We start from the raw sequence: 15,641 nt of genomic DNA, 5'->3' as shown, positions 1-15,641 counted from the left end.
TAGAGGAGTTTGCAAGATGTGATATTGTGAAGATAACTATAGCAACAGCAATACTCAAACCCAGTTCAAATATTGACTAGATTAACTCAACAACTTCCCCTCACTCACACACACACACACACACACACACACACACACACACACGCATGCATGCACGCACACACACAAATGGTCTCACAGAAGAAGAGTCATGTCCATTTCAGGGCAAAAGTACTATTTATCTCAGTCTCTGCTATTTTACTACACACCATGTCCAACATTCAACAAAAAATTACAAGATACATTTTAAAAAGCTATCAAAAATTAAGAGATAAGGCAGTCAATAGGACCAGACCAAGAGATGACCCAGATGTTGGAATGATCAAATAGGAACCTTAAAATAACTGATTAATTCATTAAAGGATCTAGTGGAGAAAGCATGCTTAAATAGATGGGGAATTTAAGCATAGAGATGAAAACGATAAAAAAATCAAATAGAAATACTGGGGTGGGGAGGACTTGTTCCCTATATTTATAGTTTCAATGAAATCCCAGTAAGTTTTTGGTAGAAATTGGCAAGCTAACCCTACAATTTACAGGCATACCTTGTTTAATTGCACTTTGCTGTATTGTGCTTTGCAGATATTGCATTTTTTAACCAATTGCATGTTTGTGGCACTGATAACACCTGCACTGAGCAGGTGTTATCAGTGCCATTTTTCCAATAGCATTTGCTCACTTAGTGTCTCTGTTGCATTTTGGTAATTCTTGCAATATTTCAAACATTTCCATTATGATTGTATTTGTTACGGTGATCTGTAATCAGTGATCTTTGATGTCACTATTATAATTGTTTTGAGGTGCCATGAACCACACCCATACAAGACAGTGAACTTAATTGATAAATGTTGTATGTGTTCTTACTGCTGCACCAATTGGCTATTCCCCCATCTCTCTCCCTCTCCTGAGCCTCCCTTATCCTCTGAGACACAACAGTATTGAGATTAGGTCAATTGATAACCCTACAATAGTCTCTAAGTGTTCAAGTGAAGGGAAGAATCACATGTCTCTCACGTTAAATCAAAGCTAGAAATGATTAAGCTTAGTGAGGAAGGCATGTCAAAAGCTGAGATAGGCCAAAAGTTAGACCTCTTCCACCAAACAGTTAGCCAAGTTGTGAATGCAAAGGAAAAGTTCCTACAGGAAACTAAAAGTGCTCCTCCAGTGAGCATATGAATAATAAGAAAGTGAGACAGATTTATTGCTGATATGAATAAAATTTTAGTGTCTGGATAGAAGATCGAACCAGCTACAACATTCCCTTAGGCCACAGCCTAATCCAGAGAAGGCCCTAACTCTCTTCAACTATGTGAAGACTGAGAGAAGTGAGGAAGCTGCAGAAGAAAAGTGAAACTAGCAGAGGTTGGTTCATGAGGTTTAGGAAAAGAAAACATCACCATAATATAAAAGTGCAAGGGGAAGCAGCAAGTGCTGGTGTAGAAGCTGCAGCAAGTTATCCAGAATATCCAGCTAAGATAATTAACGAAGGTGGTACACTAAACAACAGATTTTCAATGTAGACGAAACATCCTTGTATTGGAAGAAGAGGCCAAGTAGGACTTTCATACCTACAGAGAAGTAAATGCCTAGCTTCAAAGCTTCAAAGGACAGACTGACACTCTTGTTGGGGTTAATGCAGCTGGTGATTTTAAGTTGAAGCCAATGCTCATTTACCATTTGGAAAATCCCATGGCCCTTAAGAATTTTACTAATCCACTCAGTGCTCTAGAAATAGAAGAACAAAGCCTGGATGACAGAAAATCTGTTTACAACGTGGTTTACTGGATATTTTAAGCCCACTGTTGAGACCTACTGGTCAGAAAAAAAGAATCCTTTCAAAATATTACTCTTCATTGATAATGTACCTGGCCACCCAAGAGATCTGATTGAGATGTACAATAGATTAATCTTTTTACACCTGCTAACATTATATCCATTTTGCAGTCCATAGATCAAGGAGTAATTTTGACTTTCAAGTTTTATTATTTAAGAAATACATTTCGTAAGGCTCTAGCTGCCATAGATAGTGATAACTTGGATGGATCTGGGCAAAGTAAATTGAAAGCCTTCTGGAAAGGGTTCACCATTCTAGATGTCATTGAGAACATCTGTGATTCATGGGACAAGATAAAAATGTCAACATTAACAGGAGTTTGGAAGAAGTTGATTCCAGCATTCACAGGTGACTTTGAGGGGTTCAAGACTTCCATGGAGGAAGCAACTGTTGATGTGGTAGAAATAGCAAGATAACTAGAATTAGAAGTGGAGTCTGAAGATATGACTGAATTGTTATAATCTTATGATAAAACTTTTCATGGATGAGGAGTTGCTTCTTATCGATGAGCAAAGAAAGTGGTTTCTTGAGAGGAAATCTAATCCTGGTGAAGATGCTCTAAAGACTTGAAATGACAACAAAGTATTTAGAATATTACATAGATGTAGTTGATTGATAAAGCAATGGCAGGTTTGAGAAGATTGACTCTAATTTTGAAAGAAGTTCTACTGTGGGTAAAATGTTATCAGACAGCAATGCATACTACAGAGAAATTGTTCATGAAAGGAAGAGTCAATTGATGTGGCAAACTTCATTATTGTCTTATTTTAAGAAACTGACACACACACACACACACACACACACACACAAAGAAATTGCCACAGCCACCCCAACCTTCAGCAACCACCACCCTGATCAGTCAGCAGCCGTCAACATTGTGGCAAGACCCCCCACCAGCAAAAAGATAATGACTTGCTGAAGGCTCAGATGATGATGAACATTTTTTAGCAACAAAGTATTTTAAAATCAAGGTATGCACATTGGTTTTTTTTAGACATAATGCTATTGCATACGACAGTATAGTGTACACATAACTTAGACTACAGTATAATGTAAACATAACTTTTACATGCACCGAGAAAACAAAAAGTTTATATGACTTGCTTTATTGCGGCATTCGCTTTATTGCAGTGATCTGGAACCAAACCTGCAATATCTCTGATGTATGACTCTATATGGAAAAGCAAAGGAACTAGAATAGCCAAAATAATTTTGAAAAAGAAAGTTGAAAAACTCATACTATCTGATTTCAAAACTTAATATAAAGCTACAGTAATCAAGATAGTTGTATTGGTGAAAACATAGACACTAAGATCAACGGAACAGAATAGAGTCAAAAAATACACCCTTACAAATATGGTTAACTGATTTTTAACAAAGGATTAAAAACAATTCATTAGAAAAAGCATAGCCTTTTCAACAAATGGCGCTGAAACAATTAGACATCCACATGCAAAATAACTGACTTCAATCCATACCTCACTCCATATAAAAATTAACTCAAAATGTATCATAGACCTAAATGTAAATTATAAAACTGTAAAACTTGTGGAAAAAAACTTTGGAGGAAACCTTTGTGACTTTAGGTTGAGCAAAGTTTTTTATCTCTGACCTAAAAAGCACAATTCATAAAAGAAAAAAATCAATAAGTTAGACTTTATCCAATTAAAAAATTCTGCTCTTCAAAAGGCACAGTTAAGGAAATGAAAAGTCAGGACACAGATTGATAGAAAATATTTGCAAAACACATATACAATAAAGAACTTGTATCTAGAATATATAAGGAATCCTTACAACTTAATAATAGGGAAACAATTTACCCAATTAAAAAATGTACAAATTGGGCTTCCCTGGTGGCGCAGTGGTTGCGAGTCCACCTGCTGATGCAGGGGACACGGGTTTGTGCTCCAGTCTGGGAGGATCCCACATGCTGCGGAGCGGCTGGGCCCATGAGCCATGGCTGCTGGGCCTGCAAGTCCAGAGCCTGTGCTCCACAACGGGAGAGGCCACAATGGTGAGAGGCCCGCGTACCACAAAAAAAAAAAAAAAAAAAAAAAAAAAAAAAGTACAAATGATTTAAACTCTTAACCAAAGAACATATATGGATAGCAAATAAGCACATGAAAAGAGGCTCAACATTATTAATGGTTAGGAAAATGTAAATTAAAAGCACAGTATGATTCCACTACATTCCTATTAGAATGGCTAAAATTTTAAAAACTGATAATTCCAAGTGCTGCTGAGGAATATGATTAATCAGAAGTCTCAACCATTGCTGGTGGAAATGCAGAATAATACAGCCTCTGAGAAAAACGTTTGGCAGTTTCTTATAAAGTTAAAGATACATTTACTATTATACATGACTCAGAAATTCTATTCCTAGGAATTTACCCAAGAAGAATGAAAACACATGTCTACCCAATGACTGGAATGTAAATTTTTAGGAGCTTTATTTATAATAGGTCAAATTGGAACCTTCTTACGCTATTGGTGGGAATATAATTTGGTGCAGCCACTATGGAAAACAGTATGGAGGTTCCTCAGAAAACTAAAACTAGAGTTGCCATGTGATACAGCAATCCCACTCCTGCATATATATCCAGAGAAAACCATACTTTGAAAAGACACATGTACCCCAATGTTCATTGCAGCACTATATACAATAGCCAAGACATGGAAACAACTTAAATGTCCATTGAGAGATGAATGGATAAAGAAGATGTGATATTTACACACAAACACACTCACACACACTGGAATATTACTCAGTCTTCAAAAAGAATGAAATATTGTCATTTGCAGCAACATGGATGAACCTAGAGATTATCATATTAAGCAAAGTAAGTCAGAAAGAGAAAGACAAATACCATATGATATCACTTATATGTGGAATCTAAAATACAGTGCAAATCAACATAGCTACAAAACAAAAACAGACTCACAGATATAGAGAACAGACTTGTGGTTGCCCAGGGGTCGGGGGTAGGGGAGGAAAGGAATTGGAGTTTGGGATTAGCAGAGGCATACTATTATATATAGGATGGATAAACAGCAAGGTCCTACTGTATAGCACAGGAAACTATATTCAATATCTTGTGATAAACCATAATGGAAAAGAATACATATATAGGGCTTCCCTGGTGGCACAGTGGTTGAGAGTCCGCCTGCCGATACAGGGGATACGGATTCTTGCCCTGGTCCCGGAAGATTCCACATGCCGCGGAGCGGCTGGGCCCATGAGCCGTGGCCACTGAGCCTGTGCATCCGGAGCCTGTGCTCTGCAACGGGAGAGGCCCCAACAGTGAGAGGCCCGTGTACCACAAAAAAAAAAAAAAAAAAAGAATACATGTATATATATACACGTATGAGTCACTTTGTTGTACAGGAGAAATTAACACAACATTGTAAATCGACTATACTTCCATAAAATCTAAAAAAAATAATAATAGGCCCAAATTGGAAATAATCCAAAAGTTTATCAACTAATAGATGGATAAGTAAATTATGTATACCCATATAATGGAATACTACATGGCAATAGAGAGAAATGCAGTATTGATATATACAACAACATGAATGAATCTTAAAAGCATTATGCAAAGTGAAAGAAGCCAGACACAAAACAGTGCGTACAATAAGATTCTATTTATTTGACATTCTAGAAAAAGCAAAACTATAGGGATTAGAAATCTCCAATATCTCCTCCAAGTTCATAAGCATAAATATTGTCCAAGTTAATTTTCTTCATGCAAATTAACTTATGCAAAAATAAACTTGTGTGAGAACAAATCAGACTCAAGCTTGTGCTCTCTTGGAATGCAGAAGGATGTTCATCACAGTGTTATTTATAACAGATGTTTAAAGGAAAAGGTTGGTCAAATAACATATGACAAGAATACAACCATTCAATCATGTCATAGAGAATATTAATGACATATGGAGATGTTGATGTCATACATATAAGAGGAAAAGACAGGATACAAAATAGAAACACTAATAGCTAACAACTATTGAGTGGCTACTATGCACTGGGACTCCTCTAAATGCTTTATGTATGCTATCCCACTCAATCCTGGCAACTACCATATTATTATTGTTGTCGTTGTTGCTGTTATCAATTTGAGATGTGGGACCTGAAGTTTAGGAAAAGTGATACAACATGCAGCAAATGGTGGAGTTTGGATTTGAACACAGGTAGTCTAGTCTAGACCCCAGTTCTAACCAGTACACTTTACTGTCTCCATCCTGCATGACTCTGAATCTGTATTTTTTTTTAAAACATACAATATGGTCCTGGAAGCAGCTGTACCAAAATGTTAACAAAGTCACCTCTGGGTGGGGTTATAGGTAGCTTTTATTTCATTTTGCTTTTCTGTGCTTTTAAGATTTACACCAAAAAAGTGATGTTTATAAAACAGTAAAACAATACATGTGACTTAAATAGATGAAGACACAGTCTTGCCTGAGAAGTTACCTCCTGATGAGACACCACATTCTAAGAGGGGGTCTAGTTCCTGTGAGTCCCATGGGGCTACCCTGATGAGGGCCTTTCACACTCCCTGGCTCTGCCCTCCCGCCCGGGTCACCCACCTCAGAAGTCTAGGATGAGCAGCAAAGCACAGTCTCCAGAGAAAAGCCTTCCAGCTGCTTCTGCCAGGCATCCTGGATGGCCGCCGGAGGGAGGCTGGGAGCATCCAGCTCTCCCTGAGTCTGACGCCGGCAGGGCTGGCCCTGGATCTTCCACTGAGCACAGTCAGCAAAGGTCCAGGCCTCCCACTCCTGGGGGTGGGGTAGGGGAGACGGTGGAGGCCAGGGAGCCCTGGGGCAGTGGTGGCAAATGTTAACTGAAAAAGAAAAGACCTGTCTGATTAAGCCACGTCTTTCTTCCCCAGACCCCCCCACCCCCCGCCCTTCCCTCCCTGAGCTGTATTCAAACCCCATTGCATTTGGAGGGAAATCCAACCCATGTGTTTCTGATTCATTTACACTTAACTCATCAAAATCCTGTTTTGAAAGAGACCACTGGATGGTCTACAAATTCTGAGCAGAGCTCCCGCCACTGCGGGCTGGTTATGGGCTCACCAAACATCCCTTCTAATCCACCAGGCCTGTGCGCAGGCTCTGCACCACCGCGACGAGGGCTGTGTGAATGGCGCTCCCCAGTCTGGCCCCCTTGGAGCCCTTCCCCACAGCCTTCCATTTCTTTGGGAGCTCACAGGCTGCCTGCAAGGGTCTGGGAAACTCACATAGCCTGGGGAGGGGCACCAAATATGTCGTCCTTTCTGGGGTAAGGCTGGGTTTGAGATGAGCCTGTAGAGGAGAACCCAAAGGAAGGACACAAATAGTGAGATTCTGGGTGCAGAAAGCACATTTTGGGGCAAAGGGCCCTGCGTGGGGCATCCATCACAGTGGGCACTGCGCCCATCTCAGAGTAAGTGTTGAGGAAGAAGCAGTGTGCCTCGTTGCCCCGGCCTGTCTCTCCCATTATTTCTCAGCCTCATACCTGCATGTATTGGATTTGAACAAAGAGACGGTCTTCCATCAAGAGGAGAGCACCTACTTACCACCTTCAGGCCCAGCAGGTTCCTTTTGGGTCAATGTGGGTGGTACTCAGTGTCAATTACTCACTTGTACAAAGGCAAGTTCTCTCAAGCAGACACTTGGGAGTCATTCAGCCAAAAACGGTTGTCTCAAACGCAACGCATGCCAAAGCTAGGAGAGACCTCAGAGAACTTTGTGGTCCAACCCCCATGTTTACAGATCCCCTCCAGAAGGATTTGCAGTAAGCCAAGCTCCTCTGGCTTGCTGCTTTGGGAGAGCATGGGGTGTGGTCAGGAGACACAAGGAAGCCTGGGCCCCCTCCAAGCAAGACCTATGACGAAACACATGGCAATGAGAACAGAACCAAGAGAGTGGGGACCGGGTCCTTTTGTGTCACCCTCACGATGGGCTGTAGCTGTTAGCATAACCTCCTTCTCTGTGTGCACGTTGCTCCCTTTCCCCTTTGGCTACTGGCAGGGAAAAGTCTTCAGAACCTGCCACGAGGGTATGTGCAGTTGGGAACCAGGAGGCACATGGTGCCCTGTGGGGACCTGAGGGGGGACACCAGGGGCTGAATGAGACAAGGGGGTAGAAGATGAATAGTGACAGTAGTAACCCTTTATGGTGGTGGGGGGTCCTTTAATCATGAAGCTCAGAGAGTTTCAGTCATTTACTCCATGTCACCAGCTACTAGGTGTTGACACCAGGGTCAAAATCCACATCTGTCTGGCTCTAAAATCCATGCAACCAAAGAAATAGAGGATGGGCCGACTTAGGGGAAAAGCTGGAGATGGCTCTATGCTCCCCAGTGTGCAGGGTTGATAATCAAGGAAGCTCCCAGAAGGAGGTGCTGTTATGCAGCATCTGCAAGAAGAAGAGCAGGGCTTACTGTGGAGGGGAGGAGGATGGTCCAAATGGAGGAATCCAGGGCACTGCCAGTGGGGAGCTCAGCTGCTCTGGGCACCGATGGTACATGGTGGTTGCACCAGAGGCCTACCAGCAGGTGGCAGTATTTCAGAACAAGAAGGTGACAAGTGAGGACCATGATAGAAAGAGGAATTACTGAGCTCTTACTATGTGCCAGGCATTGTCATAAATGTTTTATACAGAGCATCTCACTGAAACTTCACAGCAATTCAGTGAGGTAAGTACTATCATTAGCCTCATTTTACACATGAGAAGGGTTTAGTAACTTGTTCAAAACCACAGAGCCAGGAAGTACTGGAACCAAGATTCTTACCCAGGCAGCCTAACTCCAGATCCAGACCTAAACTCTGTACAGATGTAATATCGTGCTTCAATCCACAGCTTATCCTGAATTTCCATCATGCATTAAGTATTGTGTTGGGGGCTAGAGACCCAAAAGTGGTCTAGATGGTATCCCGCTCCAGGAGCTCTCTGATGCCCTGGGATGATGGAGCTGGGTAGCAGCTAAGGGCCTGGGCATTGACTGAGTCCTCAGACCTGGCTCAAGTCCGGCTCCTCTGTTCACTGGGGGGTGGCCTTGGTACGTTGAAAGATGTCTCAGGCCTTCAGTTTTTTTAATCTGTCTATAATTAGTTGTAATACAGACCTCATAGGGTTAAATGGGAGAAGAATCAGGCATAATGTGGCCTGTGTGCTTCACTGCAATAACCACAAATGTCAAACATGAAAGGCAAGGGGTGTCCAAAGTAGGGGCCATGAGATCAGTTTCCCAGGTGGAGCAGTTGACTGACAGGAGGAGGAGGTTCCCAGCGGGTGGGAAAAGAACTCAGGGAGCGCCCCTCTGTTCCATGATGCCAGGGTTGGGAAATGTGATCTTCAGAGGGTCTCACAGTGAGCCAGACTCTAACAAGGAAGTGGAGGACTAAGAGTGCTCCAGTCAGCAGGCCATTGTTCAACGAGCGTCTTGTGGGCCACCTAAGGGTCAAACACCAGTCTTGTGTTGGCTCAGCCTGGGCCCTTCTTCTACACCACAGATGCCTCCCGCAGCATCGCACAGCACTGTCTTGCCCTCACCTGGATCAGGCCCACTCAAGCCCCACCCAGACCCACCTCCCAGCTCTGCCCTGCACATCTGTCAGCAACCTGGACCTGCCAGAAGTTCCCTACATACTCTGCATAATCTACTCTACCTGTGACCCCACCATCATACCCCTAGGGGGAGATGGATACCCCATCAGGGCATGAGATGGTAAGACAGTCTCCACTCCCTGGGGTAGCTGAGGCATTCAGAGGAGGCCCACCCCGGGGCATTGTGGGAGATGAGGGACAGCGGGCAGAGATGCAGAGTCGAGCGCCATATGCCTGCAAGCACGGTGCCACCTGAGGCTACTTCAGCTGGAAGAAGTGGAGAGGTGCTCAGGCAGCAGGGCCCGCCTCTCCTTCTCTCTGCTTCCATTTCTGACATTCGAATCTTCAGAAGCGGACATCCTCTGTCCGCTCCAACAACACCATGCCCTGTGCTTCTAGCCTTCCTCCTCAAGCTGTGGCAGGAACAAAGACTAGGGCTCTTCAGGGGTGGGGCCGGGGGCGGTGATGGGAGTGCACGTTTGGCTCTGGCATTATCTGCACAGAGGCACATTCCTTCCTTTGCCCGCCCCCACCCAGAAACATCATCATTCATTCCATCACACACACAGCTGGGGCTGGGGGAGGCCATGACAGGTGGGCCATTCGGGAGGCAGGGATGGGGCGCCGCGGTCTTCTCCCTACCTCCCCCAAACAAGACAGATATGTCCCCTCTGAACATGCTAGGGGAGATTATTTTAACAAGCACTTTTGTACCAGGAAATCAGTGTGTTTAACCTAACAAGCAAAGAACAGCCCAGTGGGGCCCATAAATCTCGTTCCCACCTATTAATTTTACGGCCTACATAAAGCAGTGTTGAAGTCCAAAGTATATGTGACCTAAAAAGGCATTGCTCATTCTGACACATATACGACGTGGCCAGGACTCGAACTCTGACCCTGACCCTCACTCCAGGAAGCCAGCTCACGGGGTGCAGGGGCTCACACTGCAGAAACCTGCTCAGCCTCCTCTGGAAGATCAGGACAGCTGGAGGAGACACTGGGGAGGGGGTGGAGGATGCTGGGGTCAGTGGGGATCCCCAGCTCAGAGACCCCAACCAACCCTAAGGCTGATGTGTGGAATCTTGCAGGTTGATTACTACCCGGAGGCACCCATGCAGACAGAATTGAGGGCTGAAATCCACCTGCATTCTGTCCCGCCACACCTGTCCCCTGGGGCAGGGCTACATCTGCCCAGAGGGGGGCATTTTTATTTTATTTTATTTTTTTAACATCTTTATTGGAGTATAATTGCTTTACAATGGTGTGTTAGTTTCTGCTTTATAACAAAGTGAATCAGCTATACATACACATATATCCCCATATCTCTTCCCTCTTGCGTCTCCCTCCCTCCCACCCTCCCTATCCCACCCTTCTAGGTGGTCACAAAGCACCGAGCTGATCTTCCTGTGCCATGCGGCTGCTCCCCACTAGCTATCTATTTTACGTTTAGTAGTGTATATATGTCCATGCCACTCTCTCACTTCGTCACAGCTTACCCTTCCCCCTCCCCATATCCTCAAGTCCATGCTCTAGTAGTTCTGTGCCTTTATTCAGAGTGGGGCATTTTTAAAACCCACACAAAGGTGTTATATGATTGGCAGCCATGCTCACAGACCCCTTGGATAAATCTAAATCTCTACCTTGACTGCTTCAAACATTGACCCCCAAATCCAATGACTCCCTGTACTCCCAAATTTCACAGCCTTCCCACCAGTCAAATTCATGACAATCGTCAACTCCTGACTTAAGTAACTTGCTGATCTCCTCGATCCTGAGCGTGCTTTGATTGTCCACTCACCATATAATGCTCAAAACTGGTCACCCCACAGCAACTGCATATCGATTCCCCACAGAGTCATCAGGACACAGACCACCCCAACGTAACTGATCATTAAGCTGAGCTACTTCAGTCCATCACTGACCCTATAATAGAAGAAACAGAAGAGGAATCTCACCAGCACCCTTACTGCACCCAAGCCACATGCCAACCTCCACCCCCAAACTCAAGGGCACTGCTCTGCTCAGTACTTTCCAGCCCCCACCCAAATTCCCGCCCCACCCTTCTCTGCGCTGTCTGTGCCCAGGAGGCTGGCCTCTAGGGATGGCATCGTGCCCCCTTGCCCTCTGGCTTCCAGCCAGTTTCCCGGATTAGAGCCCCTATTGGTAAGGTGATAGAGGGGCCCCCAATGCCAGGTGCATGCACTCCCTATCGTGGTTTTTGCTTTATCTTGAAAAGCCATGTGGAATTCATGCTCCATAATATATCTTCGTTAGCTTTATTATAAAAATGTTTCTCTTAGGTTGGGTTCCCCAGAAGCAAACCCAAGACAAGGATATGAGGGCAAATTGTTTACTTGGGCTGTGATCCCAGGAAGCACCACAGATGAGTGGGCACGTAAGTAATGAGCCAGGGCAGGGAAGGGAGCCCATACAGGGGGGATTAATGAGCAAGGGACTCCTTAGGGAAGGGGCTCAGTCCTGCTGAGGACCCAAAGCCGGGCTATTTCTCCACCATTTCCTGCCCGTCATGAGTGTTGGGCTGTCACTGAGGGCACCTGCATGGTGAGGAAGAAACCTGCTCGCACAGCCAGACCATGTGCCCAGGCAGAGTTGCAGGTGCAAAAAGCAATCAGCAGCATATAAGGAACGGTGAGTACCAAGGGGGTATGGGCAGGGAAACAGTAGAATTTATTACAGTAAATAAATGTATTTATTTCTGCATGCTCTAAGAAGCCCAGTTTCAAAAGTCCACACCCAGAACTCTCCACCCCAAACAAGGCACTGACTCTCCAAATACACTCTTTCCACCAGCTCCTATGACTCTTTCTCGCCCTCATCATCACATGCTGACCAGCTGACCTCTAAACCCCACTGCATGTGGAACCTACCGCCCAAGTCACCAGCTGATGCCAATGTAGCCTTGGGACCTCTGTTTACGGGGTTCCCTTCCTCTGGGAGCCTTCCCCGGAGACCATTCATCCATCCCCATCCCCTATTCCCTCCACATCCTGACTTTTCCAACTGAACCTCAAAATGACCAACCAGTTCCCAACCCCCACTGACCACCCAAACCTGCCTGCACCTTGATCCTCCAATCTGATAACACAACTTGAGAAGACCCACACACTGCAAGGCCAACTATATCTTGAATCCTCAACCACGACTGACCCCAAACTACGCTGAGACCATAATGCCAACCACACATGAAAGCCTCGGTTCCATCCCTTCCCTACACACTGACCCACAGACACAACCACACTAGAATATGTAGCCCAGCCACCCATTTATCTCTGAACTCAGTCCCACACATGGTGTTCCAATCCCTAATACACACCAGCTCCCCAGTCCCAAACAGCACATGCACTAACCCTCTCAACTCAACAAGACACAGAGCCAGCTTTCCAACCACAAGCTGACCCCCAGTCCCAATCACTGCCTGTCACTCCCATCTCAAGCCCCACATGGATGCCCACCATCCAGTTAGAGCCACCGGCATAGACATCCCAAGCTGAACACTCATTGACTTCATGATCTTCAACCAATGACCTCAATTCCAGCCATGAACGTCAACCAAAGACCTCAGTCCCAGCTACCCCAAAACCAGGCACTCTGACCCCCAAACAAGGCCTCATCCTTAACCACAGAACTTCACTTCACTCTCAGTCCCAACAAAGAGTGACTTTGACTTAACATCAAAGTGACCATGTCCCAAGCATACACTGACTGTCACACTCCCTCCATGCTCTTACCACCAGCCCAAGACAACAGCAAAGACATGCTGACCCCAGAGCCAAACACTACACTAACCCCCAACCTGACTGGGAGGTGAACACCTGTGCCAAACCTCACTGCCCTCCACAGAGACAGCGGGCTCTCTGATAGCAGACCCAAACCTACCCACTGTTCACTATTCACTGGTTATCCAACCGCACTGAACCCCCAGACTCACGGGGCCTTCAAATCCCGTATACACACCAACCCACCACAGAACACTGCCAGCCCAGCCTCCCTCTGTGCCCTTCAACCTCACACCTGAAGGGACCTGCAATTCCATCTTCACAGAGACCACCCAAGTTCAACTATACCCTATTCTCTAATACAACCTGGCCCCATGGAGCCTGTGACCTTACATAAACAGCACACACAGAGATGGTACTCAGAGAGGGAGTACGGTCTCCAGACTCCTGTGGGCAGCAGCGCCTAGACCTGGGACCTTGATGTTCTCCTTATGGCCTAGCTCCATGACCCAGGGAAGGTACCAGCTGTTCTTACCGAGGAACACTGAGACCAGCAGCTACATTTGCATGTTTAACTTGACTAAGTCTCAAATTCCACTCCAACTTTGAGCATACTGACCTCTTCCATGAGCTATAATTCCCTTGTGCCAAGCTCAGGTCTCCAGGGAACCATCTCAGGCACTATACCGAGTCGGGTCACTGCAGTCTGTGCAGCCTGCTGAGCGAGGGGTCAGGAGCCTGGGTGACTGTCCTGCTCTCTTGCCCACAAGCTGTGTGATCTCAGCTGACCACTTCACCTCCCTGGGACTCATTTGATCCTATACGTCAGGGGTCAGCAAACTACTACAGGTGGATCAGATCCAACCATGTCCTCTCAATTACCTGTTGGCTATGGCTGCCTTCACCCAACGGTGACAGACTTGAGTAGTTGCAGCAGAAACAATATGGGGTCCAAAGCCAAAAATATTTACTCTCCAGCCCTTACAGAAAAAGTTTGCCACCTCTGCTGTACATCCCCTACCTTCCTCCCAGAGGGTTTAATCACACTCGAAGATTCTGTGTGTGAAGGCTTGGATACAGCATACCTCCCCTCCTTCTCTGGGCGTCTCCAAAAAGATGCTCCTTAATGATATGTGGATTGTTCATTCTGATGGTAATAAAACCTGTGATTGCCTGCCCCCAACCTGTGGAGGAGGGGCTGAAGAAAGATCACAGGGTCAGAGAAAAGGCCTTAGGGCTTGGGTGGCAATATTGGGATGCCCCAGTCTCTGTTTAGGGTAGAGGCTCTTCCAACATTATTGCTTTTGTTTATTGAAACCCAAACCCCATGGCACTCAGCACCCTTGGCAGCGGGCCCAGACCTGTCCAGGCCCCAGCCTGCCAGTCCTGGCCAAGAGGACTGGGGGTGGAGGGCACACTGGCCAGGCCCCATTCCAGGAGCCCTGCTTGCTTACAGCCTGAGGCACTAACCCCCATCCCTTCTTAACGTCTTGCTTACAAGACAGCATTTGGAGACAATTTCTCATCAGACCTTCTTGTAAACATCCTCCTGGATGAAGCAAGCCTGAAGGAGCCCTTATTAGAAACACCTGCACCAGACAGCAGGCCTGGTGAATGACAGCTTGCAGAGCCGCCACTGACCCCACCCCCCCAGCCGCCCATCCAGGGGCTGGGGAAGAGGGTGGGTCGGGAGATGGGGGTGAGGGCTTGGGTGGCGGTGGTGTCTTCCGTCCCTCTCCCCTCCTCCCTAAGCCTCCACCGGGCCAGCGTTGCTGAGGCAGCGCCCTTCCCATTGCCATGTGGGACTCGAGGGTCAGGAAGGGTCAACGAACAGGAATCTCTCACTGGCTGGTTCTTGCAGTGCCCAAAACGCCCCCCGTAAGTCACCCCCCTGAGTTAGTCATTGTCTTCTTTAGGTTCTCTAAATAAGATGGCAGCCACACTCCTTTGCCATCCGTATATCTGAGGAGTGTCAACATAGTGAGTTTCTTAGCACTTTAAGTCACTGAGAATATTCAAGACTTCCAGCCCTAAGTTGGAGGGGAGATTCCTGGGGCAAGGCAGATAGGAGGCTCCGTACATGCAATTCCCAGGCTGGGAGCAACCTTGACATGCCAGCAAAGATACAGAAAAAGCCAAGTCAGACTGCAACGGCTACACTGTCTACTACGAGACAGTCTCAAGCTCTCTGTCCTGCTCCAACCACACATTTTGGCTAGTGCTGCTGAGAATCTCCATTTTGCTAAGAGAAAGCAGCAGAAGAAGGGGGAGGAGGGGAACGAAGGGAGTCTATATAAATTGGACCCTGAAATCAATTCTTGTGCCGTGAGCATTCTGCCACTGGTCTTTGATGGAAGCTTCTAGCACTCTCTGTGCCCCTCCCACCCCACCTCACCTGGGACTCCTGGCCAAGCACAGCCAAACGTCTCCCAGCA

The sequence above is a fragment of the Kogia breviceps genome, chromosome 11 (assembly GCF_026419965.1).
Source record: "Kogia breviceps isolate mKogBre1 chromosome 11, mKogBre1 haplotype 1, whole genome shotgun sequence".
Classification (NCBI taxonomy): domain Eukaryota; kingdom Metazoa; phylum Chordata; class Mammalia; order Artiodactyla; family Physeteridae; genus Kogia; species Kogia breviceps.
Note: the sequence above shows the minus strand (reverse complement) of the source record.